Below are 19,425 nucleotides of genomic sequence, written 5' to 3' on the forward strand. Positions count from 1 at the left end.
TAGTTAATTTTCAAACAGTAAGGGCATCGTTAGTCAAGGGATAGACCTACTTACTATTGAAAATTATACATCCAAATTGATAATATTTAGGGCAAGCTTCTTAAATTACCCCTCCTATTTAGCTAATTGTCTTCGCATCATTGTTAAGTGCTAATAGAAAAAAAAAAAAAAAAAAAAAAAATATATATATATATATATATATCAAATTTATCCTCCAAAATTTTCAAAATAAAACCCAAATTTTAGAAGCAAATCGCTTCTCTCTCTTCATCTCTATCCCCGTCATTGTATCCGTTTCCGTTTCCGTCATTGTATTCTTATCCTCTTCTCATAGTTTCCATCTCCCTGTCATCGCTGAACCAGTGGCGGTGACTTCGTTCTTCCTCTTTTTCGCTTCATTAACTGGTTTCTTCTAGGCAACTCCGTTAACAGGTTTTGGATCCTGGAGGAGGTTAGACAATGATGGCGAGGATTTCAACAATGTTGCGGCTTTGTTAACGGGTTTTTCTCTACGGTTCAGCTTCAACAACCAAGCTTCTCCTTTCTGAAACACTCGATTTTCCTAAGATAATGGTACCCAAGGATATATATATTTTTGGGGTCATAGTCCATGCATCAAAAGTAACAAAAAGAACACATAAAAGATCCCAATCTTTCACTGGTCATCATCTTTCCCACTGCAACACTGAATAGAGTGCGGCGACCCCTCTTCTTCAACTCTTCAACACTCTCTCTCTCATTATCTCCTTTTTCCTCCCCTTCTTCCTTTTTTTTTCCTTTTTCTTCTTTTTCTTCTTCCTTCCCCTGTTCTATCACCGCCACTACAACAAGTTGCAGCGGTAGAATGGAATGCATCCCCTCTTTCTCCGATCTCCCATTCTCTCTCTCTCTCTCTCTCTCTCTCTCTCTCTCTCTTCTCCTTCCCTTTCATTCTCTCTCCCACTCATTCGTTTTTTATTGTTAAAATGCTTTGCCTACACAATTTTTGGTTTTGTCGGCTGAGCACAGACGACTGTAGCAGACAAAGAAACAATACATTATATCTGGTTTTCGAATTCAATTAAAAATTGCTCCTGATATTAGTTTTTCTCCATTTTGGAACATATTGGGTTCTCTAGTTTCTTATGCAGATCTAATCTATATGAAAAGTACATTATAACAAAGATTTTGTTTTTTCTTAGATTATGATCTCAATATTTCCATCTTTTTCACTTAATTCATTTGTTTGGTTGTAATCCTAAAGGGTTCACATTTACTTATTTTTAGAGAAAGTGGGAAACTATGCATAGCCACCGCCTCCTAGTTGTGCCTTCCAGGATTCAAAAGAGTTGCAAAAAACTTGAGTCCAGCTTTCTCGCCTTGAGGCAGGCGGCCATAGATACTAAAGACCTTTAATCTCACTAATTTGTTCTTCCGATTCTCAGCTTCAAGAGAATAGTGCCACCACGATACTAAATCTTTGTGCGATGAGAATAAGGATCTAATTACTGCGTTGGGAGCAATTAAGCCCCTGCTAGGAGCTCTCGAGACTGAAACTGCGACCATGAAAGAGAACGCTGCGTATGCTCCACTTTTCTTGTAACAGTGGAAGAACCTGAATCAGTTGGGTTTTATTGCCTGAAAAGCCACCGACTGCACCCGGAATTGAAAATTTTCATCAATGTGAGTTACAAAAAGACCCTGGCCGATGACCCTCCGATTCCATCTCTCTCTCTCTCCCGTGTGTCTCCTCTCCCTCCTTGAAGCGCTAGATCCGAAAACTGGCGTAACAGACTCGCCTACGGGCGGTGATTTTTACCGGATTACATAAAGAATGACCGAAGGTAATATTGGGTTTTGTTGAAAAGTTAGAGTGGTAATTTTGTAATTTTCTTTTTAATATTTTGACTTCTTGTTTTGGGAGTTGAAAAATTGTAAAAGTAAAATTCCTTTATAATATATCTGTTAATTTGCAATATTTTGTAGCAGAGTTCAATAAGGTAAGAATTAAGTAAACCTAGAATTTCACTTGGGCTTTTCATATTCTTCTCTTCTTCTCTTTATTCTATATTCCTCTTCTCTTCTACAGATTTTTTTTTTTGGGTTCTTCCCACTACACTTCCCTTGCTCCAATAAACTTTTGGTATCAGAGAAAAGATCCATTCAACCATTCAAATCTAAAATTAAAACCTTTTATGGCATCAAGTTCCAGTAGCTCTGTTTTAGATAATTTTTAAAAATTTATACTTCCTATTTTTGATGGAGAAACTATTGGAGTATACCAATGAAAACATTTTTCTTCTCAAAGGAGATTTGGGAGCTGGTAGAAGAAGGATATGAAAACCAGAAAATCGTGGGCAACTTGCAACATGGATTGAAGACAAGGAGTACAAAGAAAATATGAAAGATGATGCTAGAGCCCTGTACCATATTCGACAAGCAGTAAGTAAAACAATCTTTCCAAGAATCATGACTGCGGAAAGCTCAAAAGAAGCATGGGATATTCTCAAGAAAGTTTCAGGGCACCAAAAAGGTAATATCCATAAAACTTCAAACTCTTTGGAGAGACTGAGATAATATTATGATGAAAGAAAGTGAATCTCTTCAAGAGTTCTTTTCTAGAGTTGTTGGTATTGTAAATCAAATAAGGACATATGGAGATGTTATTTCAGATAAAAAAAATTGTAAAAATGGTTTTGAGGAGCTTACCAGTTAAATTTGATCATGTGGTGGCTGCCATTGAAGAAGCCAAAGATTTGACTAAACTATCCATGTATGAATTAATGAGCTCACCTGAAATTCATGAGGATAGAATAAAAAAAAATCATCTTCTTCATTAGAGCAAACTTTTTAGTCCAAACTCACGATTTCAAAAATGAAAAAGAATGATGGTGAAAAAGAAACTCCAAGAGAATAGTCACATCAAGGTAGAGGAAGTGGATACCAAAATAATGGAAGCGGACGAGGAAGAGGTAGATCATATGGAATAGGAAGAGGTGAAAAACAAAGCAATGGTTGTTTTATTTGTAAGAAAGACAACCATTTGCCCCAAGACTGTTATTTATAATTTAAAATTTTTATTTATTTTAAATAAATTTATTTTAAAAAATATTATTATCTGAAAAACATTTTGGGGATTCGGGCCCCCATAGGAAACCCATCCCCATCGAGGATCAGGGATGGGGGTTAATTTCAGAATCAGGATCGGGGATGGGGAATATGATCCCCACCCCATTGCCATTCCTACACAACTTATAGTTTTACATATTTACTTAAACCTACTTTATAGTTTTCATTTTACTAAAACATCCCATGTATTTTACAACTTATTTACTTAATCAATATTTCATTAAGGAATGTTTATTTTGCCAAGGCTATGATGTTTTATTCTAAAAATACCCATAATATTTTTTTTTGTATAAAAGGCAAAATTGGTATTTTCATGTATATACTGCAAATCTGGAATCCTTAAGTTGATTCAATTGAAATTTTAAACAGTGGACAAAATTGCAAACTTGTCATGCTTTACTGCTTTTTAAGATACAAATTGAAAAATTTTTATGCATATGAAAATAAGTGCTCTCCACGTGGCAATGGTTGAGGTTTTGTACTGTTAGATTGGAATTTCCAGGTCTCAATTCAGTGATTTAGTCTATCCAGAAAATTGAAAAACTAAATATTACCAGTCAACTTTTAATACTTTTCTTTTTGCTTGTCAATTTCTTATCTACAATTTTGCATTATGATCGATGAAAAAATAGAAATTCACAGAGATTCAAATGTTTGAATTAATATGGATTTGTTTCTTCTGCATGCGGATATTTTAATTCATTGCAGAGTGAGTGCTTCTCTGGATGTTATCTCTCTGACGGAAACATGGTCATTTCAGCCCCAACTGGTAGTGGTAAAACAGTCTTATTTGAACTGTGCATTTTGAGGCCTCTCTCAAGGTTTCTCTCAAAGGAAGGAGAGTTCATTCATATAAAGGGAACTCTCAAAACAGTACGTTAACTACCTCTACAGACTCGAACGTCCATAATCATGCCTTTTTTCAATCAAGTTTTTCATTTAAGAGTTCATGATATTTTATTCTATTGATTCTGATCATGTCTAAACTAAATGCTCTCAAGGCAACTCTAAATCGCAATTTTGGTGCTTTTAGCCATATTATATGTCGAGAACTGATCTTGATTAACATTTAGTACCTTCTAATTGACATAGAACAGTTTACATCTTGAGTCATTGAACGTGCATGCTTTAGGGGAAATCTATGCCCTTCTGACTGGTAAAATATATTCCCTTACAAAGACTGACACCTTCTTTCATTTGCTTGAATGTTGCAAAAAGATATATATAGCTCCATCAAAGGCCTTGGTACAATAGAAGCTCTGGGATTGGAAGTAGAAGCTTGGTTCATGGGCGGTCAATTGTATGGAGCTTATAGGTGACAGCGATTCTTATAACTTAAGAAATATACAAGTAGATATTATTCTAACTACTCCTGAGGTAAATAATTGGGAATTTTTCTCTTTTTTCCCAACTTACTGAATTCAAATAGACACTGATTCAATTTGATAACATCTGGTTTGATTCGATTGTATAATGTATATGTATCAATTATTCATCTAGTTTAATTTATTGATTTTCAATTTGATAGGTCAGCTTTTTTGATAGGATAGCTGAACCTATCCCTTTACAAAAGCTGTACTTATTTTGTTATACATAGATAGTTTTGGACTTTTGACGAATAGTTGCCCACGCACCTTCCATTCCCTCCTATCTCCCTCTCTCGCACGCACCACTGAACCAGATCTTTTCTTCTTGTTCCTCGGTTTTTACAAAATTATTGGGTTGCTACCGTTATTAGTAGTAGTCGAACCCTGCCCACCATGCACCCATCCACTCCTTTTATCTCCTTACTAGACGCTACCTTCCTCTCCTTCCTTTTCATTTCTATATTTATACTACATCAAATCTGTTCTGGTCTTGCAGCAATGTGTTCTAGTTCTTCATCTTAACCAGCAACCATGCAATCAAGAACCAGAGAGTAAATAGGTGTACGTTGGAACAATGCCGGAGTGCTATTGGATAATCTTTGACAATGGAAAAAAAAAAAAAAACATTTAGTGATGAAAAATGTCATGATGAATTTCTTTTTCTCTTCAATAGAATTTTTATGATTTACTCTCACTTGGTTTTAATTACTTCTCTTGCCTGCCAAAGATGCCATAAGTGGTTTGATAAATATTGAGTACAACTGTACAAGTCCACACTCACTCACGACCTCACTGCATCTTCCTAATACACTGGATTGTGGCTGTGAGGAGCGTTCTATGAGATGTGGCCATTAGATTATATTTGCTAATTAAATTAATACTAAAAAAGTGTAGAAAAGAATCCAATGCAATGATTTTTAGTATAAATAAACTCCCAACTTATCATTTTTTTTCATATTTAACACTTTTCAGACCATAGACATCTTATCTTATCTTTCTCAGCCCAAGCATCAACCATTGGTACTCTACACATTCTCTACCTCCTCTTTGGTACACTTTCTCTCCCTCTCAATTTAATTTCATTAATTAATTAAGTAATTATTTTATACAACTCAGTTAAAATAAATACTTAATTAAATCTAAGTTTAGATTAATTAATTGATTTAACTAATTAATTTTTTAGTATTAATGTAATTATTTAAATGGAATTAGTTACTTTAAAACATTTCTAAGACATAAAGAATGGGTCAGAGAAAAGGAGAGACGGTTTTCTATGGACCCGAAATCATAAGAGGGAGGGGGCTCCCTTTCTCCTAGCTACTTCTTTTAAGATTTAGGGTATAGGGTTCAGTACACTCCCCCTCTCATTTTGTTAAAAGATCGATACATATAATTTAATGTTTCATCAAATGTTGCAAGCATTATCTTATTTATATATAATTTTATATTATAAATATATAGTCATATTTATATGATTTATTCGTGTTTACTTATTAATTATTAAACATGATTAATTGACTTATTATAATTGCATCAAATGAAAGTACTCATTTTTTTTCCTCACCTTTCTAAGTACATAGTTTTTCCCTGCAACGCACGGGCCCCTCAACTAGTATATATATTAAAACAAGGAAGTCTAGAAATTTTCTCCTTTTTGAATTTTTTATTTTTTAATTTCATGTCATTTTTTAAACAACCAATGAGATGCACTTTCCCAAAAACCTAAATAATCTCTTCTCCTAAAATTACTCCTAAACTACCTCTCCCATTATCCCCCACTTTTTTCAAAATTATCTCTAATTCTTATTTATCTTTTAAATTATCTCTAATTCCTATTTATCTTTTAAATTATCTTTAATTCCTACTTATCTTTAATTTAGTAGAGTTTCTCTCCTAAATTATCTCTAATTCCTATTTATCCTCTTCTCTATTTTTATTTATATTTAAAGAAAGTTTGGATTAAAAAAATTTAACAATTATTTAAATATTCTAACAAAATTATATAATAACTTTAAAATATGTATTAAAATCACAAAAAATAATTTTATCTTTTTACAAAATATATTATGAAATAATGTACTAATAGTTTAAATTATGTTTTTTGGATTATCAATTTAAATGTTTTTTAAATATTTAAAAATATGTAATAGCTTTAAATAATAAAAAAATTTAAATATTTTATAGATTATTTAAATATTTAAATAACTAAATATTTATTATAACTATATTTTAAATAGTTAAATAATAAAATTATGTAATAAATTTAAAAATTTCTTCAAAGAAAAAAAATAATTATAACATAATATTTAAATTAATAATAATAGTTTAATATATTGCAAAATTAATAACGAAATTAGGTAATAATAGTATAGATTATGATTATGGATAATTAAATTCTATAAATAATTAATAATTTAAAGTTTAAATATTTTACATATCATATTAAAGTATTTAAATAATTAAATACTTTAAATAAAAAATATTTAACATAACTAGATTTTAAATACTTATAACATAATTATTATGTAATAAATTTAAAAGAATTCTAAAAAGTAGAAAAGTAATTATAACATAATATTGAAATTAATAACAATTTAATATTTTTACATAATATTGTAAATAATTAATTTCACTTATATCAAGTAATAATTTAAGAAAATATCTTTAAAAAAATTATTATAAATAATGATTTTAAACCCTTAATTTATATTTATTATATAATTATATATACTAAAATTAATATTTATTGTCTTTTGTGATAAACGTATTTTCAATAATTATGTATAAACTTATTTTGTTTTTTTATTTAATTGAAAACTTTCAATAATTATTGGAGATTAAATTACTATTATTGAAAATTATTTAATTTAATTTATTGTACTTTTATTGTAAGCTATTGATTAATATTTAGAAGTGATAAACTATTATTTGAGATTATACTATTTATTGACAAAGTTAATATATTTTTAGTACTTATTGTATTTTTTGTAATTTTTATAATTATTGTATTTTTTATTATTAATATATTTTTAATAAATGTGTATTTTTGCTATAAATTTTCTATAGTTATTTGAGATTAAACTATTGTTATTTATCAGATATAAGACTATTAATTTGTCTGAAATTATGAGTGTTCATGTATCAGTTTGGGTCAACTTTTTGGTTTGGTCAGTCTGTTTAAAAGTTTTAAACTTAAAAGTTTAATTTAATTTTAAAAATAATATTATAATTTTTAAATAATAAATTTAAAAATTAGATTTACGATATAAAACATTTTAGACTAATAAATATTGGAAAATTCTCACTTTTTCTTATTAAAAATTATATTTAAAATATAAAATATTAATATATATGCATGGTTAGGTCATTTGATTTTGGTCGGTCTACAAATGGCCAAAGTGAAACTGATCCACCAAATTGATTGAATACTAGAAAACCAACCAACTCGGGTCGATTTAATCATGTTGGTCGATTTAATCAATTTGATAAACCTAATTGAAATTAATTATTGTTATTTTTGTATTATAAAAATTTTATTAAAAGTATTATGTAAAATATGAATAATTATTAATTATTTAAAAGTTGAAATATAAAATAATTGTATACTCTTATGTGTTTATATTAAGGTCATTTATTAGAACACACTTTTAAAAATGACAATTTTCCCCATCCCCAACAGGGACCCGACTTCCCTGACCTAATGGGGTTGGGGATGGGGATTGTTTTGGTGAGGTGGGTCGGGGATGTGGATTAATAGGAATCCCTAGTCGAGGTCGTGGTCAGGGATGGGGATTGAGGTATATTATTAAATATATATTTAATATATATTAAATATAAATAGTATATTTATTTTAAGTATACTATTATATTATTTATATTATATATATCAAAACATATTTAAAACATTATTTATAATTTAAAATTTAAATTTATTTTAAATAAATTTATTTTAAAAAATACTATTACCTTAAAACGTTTTGGGGATTTGGACCCCCATAAGGAACCCATCCCAGATGAGGATCAAGGAAGGGGGTTAATTTCAGAATTTGCTTTGCCATTAGGCCCATGATGTTTTATTCCCAAACTACCCCTAATGCTTGTTTTTTGTATAAAAAACAAATTTGATCGAATATAGCCAATGGAGTGGTTGCCCGTGTCTTAATAGGAATCCCTAGTCGAGGTCGGGGTTGGGGATGGGGATTGAGGTCTCCACCCCACATTGACCCCGACCTAGATTATATATATATATATTAAATATACTATTAAATATAAATAGTATAGTTATATTATTTATATTATATATATCAAAACATTATTTATAATTTAAAATTTTATTTATTAAAAAAATTATTTAAAAATTACTATTATTTGAAAAACATTTTGGGGATTCAAGCCCCCATAGGGAACCCATCCCCGTTGAGGATCAGGGATGGGGGTTAATTTCAGAATCTGTTTTGCCATTAGGCCCTTGATGTTTTATTCCCAAAATACCCCTAATGCTTTTTTGTATAAAAAACAAAATTGATCCAATATAGTCAATGGGGTGGTTGCTCTTGTCTTAAAAGGAATCCCTAGTTGAGGTTGGGGTCAGGGATGGGGATTGAGGTCCCTGCCTCACCCCAACCCCGACTTATACTATTAAATATAAATAGTATATTTAATATAAATATACTATTATATTATTTATTATATATATATCAAAACATATTTAAAACATTATTTATAATTTAATTTTTTTATTTATTTTAAACATATTTATTTTAAAAAATACTATTATCTGAAAAACTTTTTGGAGATTCGGGCCCTCATAGGGAACCCATCCCCGTTGAGGATCAAGGATGGGGTTAATTTTAGAATCCGTTTTGCCATTAGGTCCATGATGTTTTATTCCCAAAATACCCCTAATACTTTTTTTTTGTATAAAAGACAAAATTGACCAAATATAGCCAATGTTGTGGTTGCTCGTGTCTTAGGGCAAAAATGGTATTTTAATTTTATTTTTTTTGATTAAATTTATTTAAATGAACATTAAGGTCAACACTGTCATTTTCCACTATCATCTAATGGAAGATTGATTAAATCCATTGCAAATTATTAATGGTGGTTTAGTAAAATGCTAACTATAGGGTAGATTTTAGTAAATCCATGAAACTAAAAGGGGTATTTTAGTATATGACCCTTTTTATTATTTAGTTTTCTCTTAATAAATCCTGTGCATCGCACGGGTCCCCGCTAGTTTATCTATATGTATATGGCAAGACAGTCTACGTCACCATGCTTCTTGTTTCAAACTCTCCTTTTTAGTTTTCTATTTTTTTTTTTTAATTTTACATAATTACCCATTAAACCAATAAGGAAATAACATAGGTTAACTATTTCTAACAGTCATAAAGAGAGAGGGATTTGCTTTTCTAATGTTTAGCCAAGTGGCACCACTTTCCCCCACTTTCCCCCACTTTCTCCTAAATTGTCTCTAATTCATATTTATCTCCTAAAGTTACATCTAACTCCTGTCTATCTCTTAAATTATCTATAATTTAATAGAGAGATTCTCTCCCAAACTATCCTTAATTCCTATTTATCATGTCCCCCACTTTTTATTTACATCCATCTGAAGGAAGTTTTAATTAAAAAATTTCAGAATTATTTAAATATTATAATGAAATTTTATACTAGCTTTAAAATATTTATTCAAAACACAAAATTATGTTGTAACAATATAAATTATAATTCATCAAATTATTTAATTTATATGTTATTCAAATAATAAAAATTTAACATTAAAAAATAAAACTTATTTAAAATTTTTAATAACTAAATATCTTAAATAACAAAACATAAAAAATACCTAATAATTATATAATAAAATATTTAATATTACATAATAATATTCAAATAATGAAAAGTTTTAAATATTTTACATATTATTTAAATATTTAAATAATGAAGTATTTGACATGACTAAATTTTAAATAGTTACAAAACTAAAGACGAATTATGTAATAATGGTATTAATTATAATTTTATGGATTATTAAATTCAATAAATAATTAATATTTTAAAAATTTAAATAACAATATTATTTAAATAAATAAGTAATATTATAAATAACTAATTTTACTCATATATCAATTAATAATTATAGAAAATAACTTTCAAAAAATATTTATTTGTAATAATTTTATAAAAATAATGTACATTAATTATATATTTATATATATACTAAAACTTACAATTTTTTATTTTTAGTAATTATTTATTGTATTTTTTGATAAATATGTTTTCAATAATTATTTATAAATATAATTATGTTCTGCTATTTAATAGAGTAGGCATATAGTGCTCACTCAGACCCTTAGAGCACAATAAACATCGCATTGAACCTATAGCGCATCGCAGAATTGCGATGAACCCACGACTCATCGCATGATCCCGATGAGCCCATTCTTAACTCATGCCAAAACAAATCGGGTTGGACTCGCGATGAGGTTCACACGCACTCAACCTTGCGGTAAACTCTCAATCGTTGTGACACCCTGGTCTATCGAGAACCGCATCCAAACGCCATCTGTGCATGTAATGCTGAAGGGACAAACGTGACAGGGCACTATGTAGGTCTAATGAGACGCCATTTGCCAGAAGGTGAAGCCACTAACGCCTCTTTAGTTGAGTAAGACACGCAAAAGGTAGTAGCACACGTGAGTAAGCCGATCATTAGAGAAATCCAGATAAGAACACGTGGCGAAACCTCGAAAGTGCTCTTAACAACTGACAACAAATCTAATATTCCCTTTCATAGTAGGAAATGGGCATCTCTGGCTCCTTTCAAAATCTCAGAGATCTCCCCCATAAATAGAGATCCTCCTCGTGATGAAATTCATTGACCCAGTCATTGATTAACCCTATCATTACAACTTGACGCCGCAACTTCGGATTCAATCCCCTTTGACCCATGGTCTTTCTTTGTCTTGCAAGGAGGCCACTCCCCTTGAAATAACTACCACCATACTTACAAATAGTAAATTGTCAATAATTAATGTAGATTAAACAACTATTATTTAACTTTTGAAATTTAATTTGTTGTATTTATTGTATTTTTGTTATAAATTTACTTTTAGTAATTATGTATTTTTTTTATAATTTATTGAATAATATTTATTAGAAATTAAACTATTATTTGAGATTACACTATTTATTGACTAATTTAATGTATTTTTAGTATTTATTATTTTTTTTGTAATTATCATATTTTTATTTGATATCTGATGATGCGCGATCTGGTAGCTCCCTGTTGGTGGACACCTCGAACGTCGAACTGGCGAGTTCCCTGTTGGAGGACAGCTTGAATGCCGAGTCGGCTAGTTCATTGGGTCGAATTGTAAAGAGGCGGTGTTAGAGTGCCCTGGTGTGGGCTTCGCTCATTGCGTTCGAGATATCTAGGAAGACGTGGCTAACCGGTCTGAAGTACTCGGAGGTAGTGGTGCACGTAGACCAGGCTTTGTGCCTTATTCGATTTCCTCCGGAACATTCAGTGTGGGAGTTGACTTATTGAAGACCTGGGAGTGACGGGATTTACACATGGAGGAGGTCGGTGAGCACATCTTGTGAGTCACCACCTGGACCTCAGTTGAGTCGACAAGTCTTCGATGAAGGTCGCTTCTTGCTTTGAGGTCCCTTGGGTCGGTAACGAGGTACAACAGGTCGGCCCTGGACAAGGTGCTCCTAGTCGCCTTGCCGAGGTGCTTGAATTGTCTATGAGGTAACCAGCTAGGACTTCATCTGGTCAATGGAGGTAGGTTGCCAACTGGGTTTCCATCATTTTGTTTAAGGCAAGTCATCGCCTTCGTGGTGTCGGGGTGTCATCCAGCTATTCTGAGATGCCACATGTCATGATATCAGTAGAGGGCCAAATTTGTCGTCATCAATATCTATTGTATTTTAATTATAATTTTATTTTCAATAATTGTGTATTTTTGCTATAAAATTTCAATAATTATTAGAGATCAAGCTATTGTTATTTATTTGAGATTAGACTATTAATTTAGTGGAAATTAGGAGTGCTTAAGGATTGGTTCAATTTGGTTTTAGGATGTTTCACCAACCAAATTGACTTGGTTAGGTTGAGAGTTTGTCACCCGAAACAATTGACCATTAGTGAAAACTTGTCAACTCGGGTTATATCAGTTTGAGTCTATTTTCAGTTTGGTTTGTTTGTTAAAAACATTTAAACTTAAAAATTAAATTTAAATTGATGATATTAAAATATTTTAGACTAAGGAATATGAGAATTTTCCCACCTTCTTGTATTAAAAAATTATATTTAAAATATAAAATATTAATATATTTCTATGGTCGAGTTGGTTCAGTTTTGGTTGGTATACAAATTGCAAAATCAAAACTGACCTAATTTGGTCGAGTTGGAAAATTGATAAACCAAAACCGATCGGAAATACTAGAAAACCGACAAACTTGATTCGAGTTCGATCAAATTGGTTGTTAAAAAGTTAAAATATAAAACAATTATATACTCCTATATATTTTTATTCTTTAACTTTCGCTTAACAAAGCCCATGCATCGCAAGACTATCCACATTAGCATGTCTCTCCTTGCTCCATTACCCCCACCATGCATTCTCCTTGACTCTCTCTCCTCTCTCCTTCCCACCATTCCTATTAAGCCATGTGACCATTCCCAACCCAACTACCCAAAAATATTCATAGAATCTCTCTCATAAGGTATCTCTTCTAAGCCCTTAGAAACTTTTCATGTTACCCCACTCCCCAATCAATTCCTAAAATCCTTGCCCCCAATCTATATCCACTCACTTTTATTTAAAATATTTATATCAATTAATGAATAATTAAATATGATTAATATTAATCCAATCCATATTCAATGGTCGAGTATTAAATAGTGTTATTACCAAAAGTTAATAAATATGGTTAGTAAATTACTAAAAATTAAATATTCTTATTAGTATGATTAGTAAATTACCAAAAATTAATAAATATTTCTATTAATTAACTCATCATGACTTTTTAAAGTATTTTGGGTAAATACTGTTATATTCATGTTAATTAACAACATTTTATAGAAACTGAAAACACTTTAACTAATTTCTATAAAATTGAGAATTATATTTAAGAATTATCAAAAGTATACAATTTTAGTTATTGCTATTATTATAGATAATAACCGAATGTAGCTGGGGTGAATAAAATATTATGATGTTGGAAAGTAAAATTAGTAATTAATTTATATTGAAAATAAAAGATAAATTGACGTAATTTTGTTAGTAAACTACCTAAGAAAAATAAATATTTAATAACAATTTAAAATAATTTCCAATAAATCTTCATAATTACACTAATGTAATAATTTTTTTTTAAATTTTCATAAAACTACATTTTTGTAAAATAATATTTTGAAAATTAAAAGATATAAAATGTTTGAAAATTTATTTAAAATGTATTAAATAATTATTGAGAATTATTAGAATATTTTGGAAATTTTAGGAATAGTTATTACGTTAGATAGATTTTGGAAAACTATTGAAAAATTATGTAATTTTCATTGTAAATATTTGAAAATTATTAAAGATAAATGAGTAGGGAAAAGGGAAAATTGTAATTTGAATCAATAATTACACAATTTATTAAGATAAATTAGTATTATATTAGAAAAAGGAAATTGTTAATTAGTTTATATTAAAAAATATAAACTTGAATAAATTATTTAAAAAAATAATAAATTATTTAATAGCAATTTAAAAACAAATTTGAATAAATTTTCAAAATTACACAAATGTAATAAATTTTATAAAGTTTTCAAAAAATTACATTTTTGAAAATTAATGACAATTTAGTGTACTGTTAGAAATTTACCATGTGGTTGATACTCTGTATATCCTTTTGATCAATTTTTTCATTGAATTGAATATTGGGTTGATGGGACTGGGTGCCTTGCCTTGAACCTTCCCAACATTGGGGACGGAGTGGGAAATTTGAGGATTCTCCATCTATGATGGGGAGTGGGTGCCTTGCCTTGAACCTGCTTGACACTAAGGACAGGGCGGGAACAAGGATGGGGTGCCTCGCCTAGAATCTATCCTGTTGCCATTCCTATATAATTCTTAGTTATTAATGAAAATAATAAAAATGTTAGCTTTTGTAATTATTTTTTATAAATCAACATTAAACGAAAAGTATAATTATTAAAGTTTTAAATATTAACAATAACTTTGAATACTTTTAGTTGATTAATAGCAAATTTTAATTATTAATTTATCAATTAATTAATAGTAAATAAAACTATTCAATCTTTTAGTTTTTCCCGTGCATCGCATAGGTCTCCTCTAGTAAATTATATATCATGGTTCCTACTCCCTAGAGCAATGGGTCTTCCTGGCCTAAATATGGCAGCCTTGTCATCTATCCATGCTTTACCAACAAAAGGCTGCACCTAAATGGGACCAGTTCAATTTTACACGTAAGTAGAAGCCTACCTAATTGAATCATCACTCTAATTCTCACTAGTATTTGTGTACGTGCTTTGCATGTGACAAATTTTGTGATGATGATAGCATTTAATATATTTCAATTTTTTTTTTAATTTTTGTATATTTCTATGTTTATAAAAATTACTCTTGTTTATCACATTTATTATGGTTCATTAATATAGAGATATGTTGAAATAAAACTCTTGCAAAGGTAATGAGAATTAATAAAATTCTTATTATTCTTATTTATTATGATTCATTAATAAAATTAATACTTTTTATTAGTTATCTTCATCAGAATTTTTTTTGAATTCTCGTTACCTTTGCAAGAATTAATTTCTATATGACAAATTCAAGTTCAACTCCTTAAACTACTAAAAACCTTACAATTATCTACTATAAAAATATCACTTACTCTTGAAGATATATTGCCATCCAAGATGTGGGATTTAAGGTAACAAAATATAAGAATTAACCCACCATATGGTGGGAATAAAGAAGAGAAAACCACATGCTACCTTAATGACAAAGAACTAAACCAATAAAAATAGGTTAAAAATGATTAAAAAACAAGGAAATAGTTTAAAGAATAAATTGCTCATCCATTTGCAAGTTGGAAATCTCTTCATGGTGGTTAATGTGGCCCAACATTGCCTATTTGAGAACATAAGCTGTACTTTCCGGTCTTTTTTTAATTTAAATAAATGAAAGGGTAAATTGCTAAAACCTCCTGTAATTTTTTTTTATCATTGTTGAAACCTCCCCTTGAGTTTGGTAAATGCAATTAAGGGTGTCAATGCGCCAGTTTTGGATTGGACCCCATCCAGTCCAAAAACAATTTGGATGGACAAAGAAGACATATTGGATTGGACCAATCTGACCCAAAATATTTATTAGATTGGATTGGACCTGGTCCGTTCATAATAAATTTATATTGGATTGGGTTGGATTAAGCCAATGTCTGGTCCATTGACATAAGATAAGAATATAGGTATCAATTGACTGGATTTGGGTTGAAACCAATCTAAATCAAAATGAATTTGAACAAATTGGATGATCCAGACATTGAATTGGACCTGTCCAAAATATTTGGACCTAGTCCATTTATAAAGGATTCACATTGGACTAGATCGGTTGGACCAAATCCAATTTAACTGATACTTATGCAATCACCTTCCATGAACTTTTTGACACAGTTGCAAATAGATCGTCTGTTAGAGTCTTATAACAAAAAGCATAAAAATGTCAAAAACCTATGTAGTTTACTTTCAGCCAAAATGTTTATTTTCCAATTTTTTTTTTTTCATATCAATCACTACCACAATCCATTCTCATCTCTTTTTGGAATTGATGTATTTTCAAAATTTGTTCGTCATATCAATTGCTCAAAGGTAAAATTGCAACTTTAAACTCTATTTTTTTGTTGCTCATAATATTTATATTGTTTTTTTTTAATGTATAAACCAATCTTACTAATAATTATATGGGTATTTTGGACATTTTCATGCCTCTTGTTAGAAGATTTTACAAAAGGGGTCTACTTGCAACTGTCAAGAAGTTTAGGGGAAGTGATTGCAATTACCAAACTTCAGGAGAGGTTTAGGCAATTGTAGAAAACTTTAAGGGTGGTTTCAGCAATTACCATGGTTTCTTATGAGTAAAAAGATGGATTTTTGTGTATTTTCCCTAATAAGCATTAAATGGGAATGCAAAATAACATTTTTTTTTTCATTCACTTGTTTTACAATTAGGGCAAATCTCTTAAACTACCCCCATGTAATGAGACGTAATACACCTACTGTTTAGCTATTGTCTTTGATTACCTTAAGTTTTCTAACAATTGACTAGATCTACCTTCCGTTGAAATTCATACCACATGATATATAATTTTTTTTCAAAACCCAATTTTGCCCTTTGTCCTTCTCCCTTCTTCACCATCCCTCTCCCAGGTTGCAGCTACAGTGAATCACTCTGCAACCATTCCACTCCCTGTTTCTCCGCAGTCATTGCCACTACTGTTGTCGTCTGTATCCAACCACTTTCGCTGGTGACTTCTTCAAAATTTCAAAATAAAATAGAAAAAAGGGAAAGAGATGCTGGTTCACAAAAACCCTAACCATTCAAACCCAGAAGCTCTATGGTGAAGACAATGCAGAGAAGCAAAAGAAGAGAAAGAACAGAGGAGCCATGGAAATGGAGATAGAAATGTTCTTTTCCGCCATTGTTGAGCTCAGCTAGAAGATCATTTGAGCTGAACTTCCCTTGAGTCCAGAAGGGTCTGAACAGAGGAGCTGGTCTCCTCCAAATTAGCCGCGTTCCTCCTCCACCGCTTGAACCAGAGATACAAACCCAGAAAGCAAGACATAAGGAAAGCAGCAGTTCCAGCACCAGTTAAGGCGAACACAAGAGCCGAGTGCTTCTTGCTATCTGTAGATATGGCCAGTGGCAACCCAAATATACAGGTAGCTCGCGTGCTCTCGGGCCCATACTCATTCACAAAGGCAGCAGCATAGAGAACTGTGAAATAGAAGCAATCAACGGAATGGGTTTTATTGCCATCGATGGAAACTAGTCTGGCTTGAACCTTGAACCCAGTAGCGACGCAGGCATTGCAGGCGGTGCCGGTGCTGAGATCGGATTGACACGCCGTGTCAAGTGCAGTGGAGGGCCCAAGCTTGTCGAGCTAGTCTTGGTTAGTATTAATACCGGCACAGAGTTGGTGGCTTGCAACGAACTGACTCAGGTTGAAGCAGACTGAGGCGAGATCAGAAGGGAGAGACAGAGAATCCAACTTGGACTGGAAGTCGGATATGCAGGCAGAGGAAGTGGGGATGTCGGGGAGCTGGAAGAGGGAGGTCTCCTTGAGGCGTACAGCTAGAGCGATGCCGAAGAGGCTGAGCAGAGTTTGGCAGTGGTTGGTGTTGTTCCTTGGGAAGCTTGAGCACGATGAGGAGTCCCATGGGACTCTTTCCACATAGCCCATGTCCATGGGCATGTAGAGGTGTTTCTGGTGGCTGAGACTGCACTGTAATTAGCTGCAGAGCACGCAAGCACCATTGTTAGAAGCAACAGTTCAAACCCCATCTCTCTCTCACTCTCTCTCTGTAATTTCTGTGAACACCATTGCCGTTGCCTCTGCCGGTACCGGCATCGGTCTCGGTGGAAATGAAACAGACCTGTTCCATTGAAGAGGAAGAAGAGAGCAAATTTGACATTTTGTTTTCTTCCATAAGGGCACTGCAAGGCAATAGTTAAACAGTAGGAGTAAGTAGAGGTAATTCAAGAGATTTACCCTAACAATTATGAATAAAAAGAATGAAATTGTGTCTTTTTTGTACTAAGCATTAAATGAGAAAGAAGAGTAATTTTCCAATAAACATTAAATAAAAAAATTACATTTTTGCCATTGCTCATTCTCCTATTCAAACTTTAGAGATGGGATATTTTAGTCTAGTAAAATTTCTATAAGCCAACCACTTCTATTTAGATTGTATAAATTATACTTTGTTTCTATAAACCTACTTTATAAAATTTTATTTAAAAACCAAATTAGATAAGGATGGACTGAAAGGGACCTAGTTAATCAAAGGTGGCAGTTGGTTACATTGAACCGACCCTAAATCTGAAAATTTTGATTCAAAATGTGGTCTCCACTCCAAACACGTACGTTCAGCACTAAATTAAAAAGGTTATTTGGGTAATATTGACATTCTTGGCTTTTCAAGAATCAGAAATGAGATACAGAACCTAAGCCCAGAAACAGCACTTGATTTATTAAAACCAATCATGAGCTGTGACTGTGAGGTTCAAAGCCACTCACCCTGAAATGGTTTGGTCTAATTGAGAAACCGGGTGGGCTAACCCAACTGAACGGTTCAACCCATTGCAGAGCATACACCGCACAACAGTCAACAGCTATCTACTTTGTGTACAACCATACGTATCCTCACTAGGAATTAAAAGATACGGAAGCATTACTCCTCAATCCCTCAGGAGTCAGGACAACGGCCAGTGAGATTGTGAGGTGGATTTTAGTGCAAGACTATCTCCATCCATTCCATTGTCATTTGTTAACCCATCAAAGCCCATTATGGTAGGAATATATTCTCTTTCAAAAATTCAGCACACCAATGAAACGGGCCACTCCACTCCTCTTTGTTTGATCGGGTCGGTGTAGGGACCACCCATTAACCCCGACCAACCTCTAGACTCTAGTGGGTGAGCCTGCTCTGGCAGTATGGCTGGTGAAGTCAACCTACATACGTCAGACCGGGCCCTACAGGTAAATGGCATTTTGGGCCCCTGTACTGATTTATTGTTTGTGGTAATGGAAGATTCTGGACATCATTCGGATCTGGAAGGACGGGGCTTGTGGAACCATTTGGGTTGATCGGGTCAGCCATTTTGGCCCTTGTCCGTCTATTGGTCTATGTATTTATTTCAATTTAAAT

At 31.7% G+C, this 19,425-nt stretch overlaps 1 long non-coding RNA gene across 2 annotated transcripts; it reads left to right on the forward strand.

The window, feature by feature from the left end:
• Positions 1-218: 218 nt before the first annotated feature.
• Positions 219-4,698, forward strand: LOC148877064 (uncharacterized). Of its 2 annotated transcripts, none has more exons than XR_016110812.1 (4): positions 219-1,823; positions 2,288-2,512; positions 3,817-3,981; positions 4,327-4,698. It is a non-coding gene; the product is annotated as an uncharacterized LOC148877064 (long non-coding RNA). The 2 variants fall into 2 exon arrangements; XR_016110815.1 differs by having other exon boundaries at positions 2,291-2,512.
• Positions 4,699-19,425: the final 14,727 nt, after the last annotated feature.

This window comes from Nelumbo lutea, chromosome 1 (assembly GCF_056320005.1).
Source record: "Nelumbo lutea isolate HS-2025 chromosome 1, American lotus-T2T, whole genome shotgun sequence".
NCBI classification, from domain to species: domain Eukaryota; kingdom Viridiplantae; phylum Streptophyta; class Magnoliopsida; order Proteales; family Nelumbonaceae; genus Nelumbo; species Nelumbo lutea.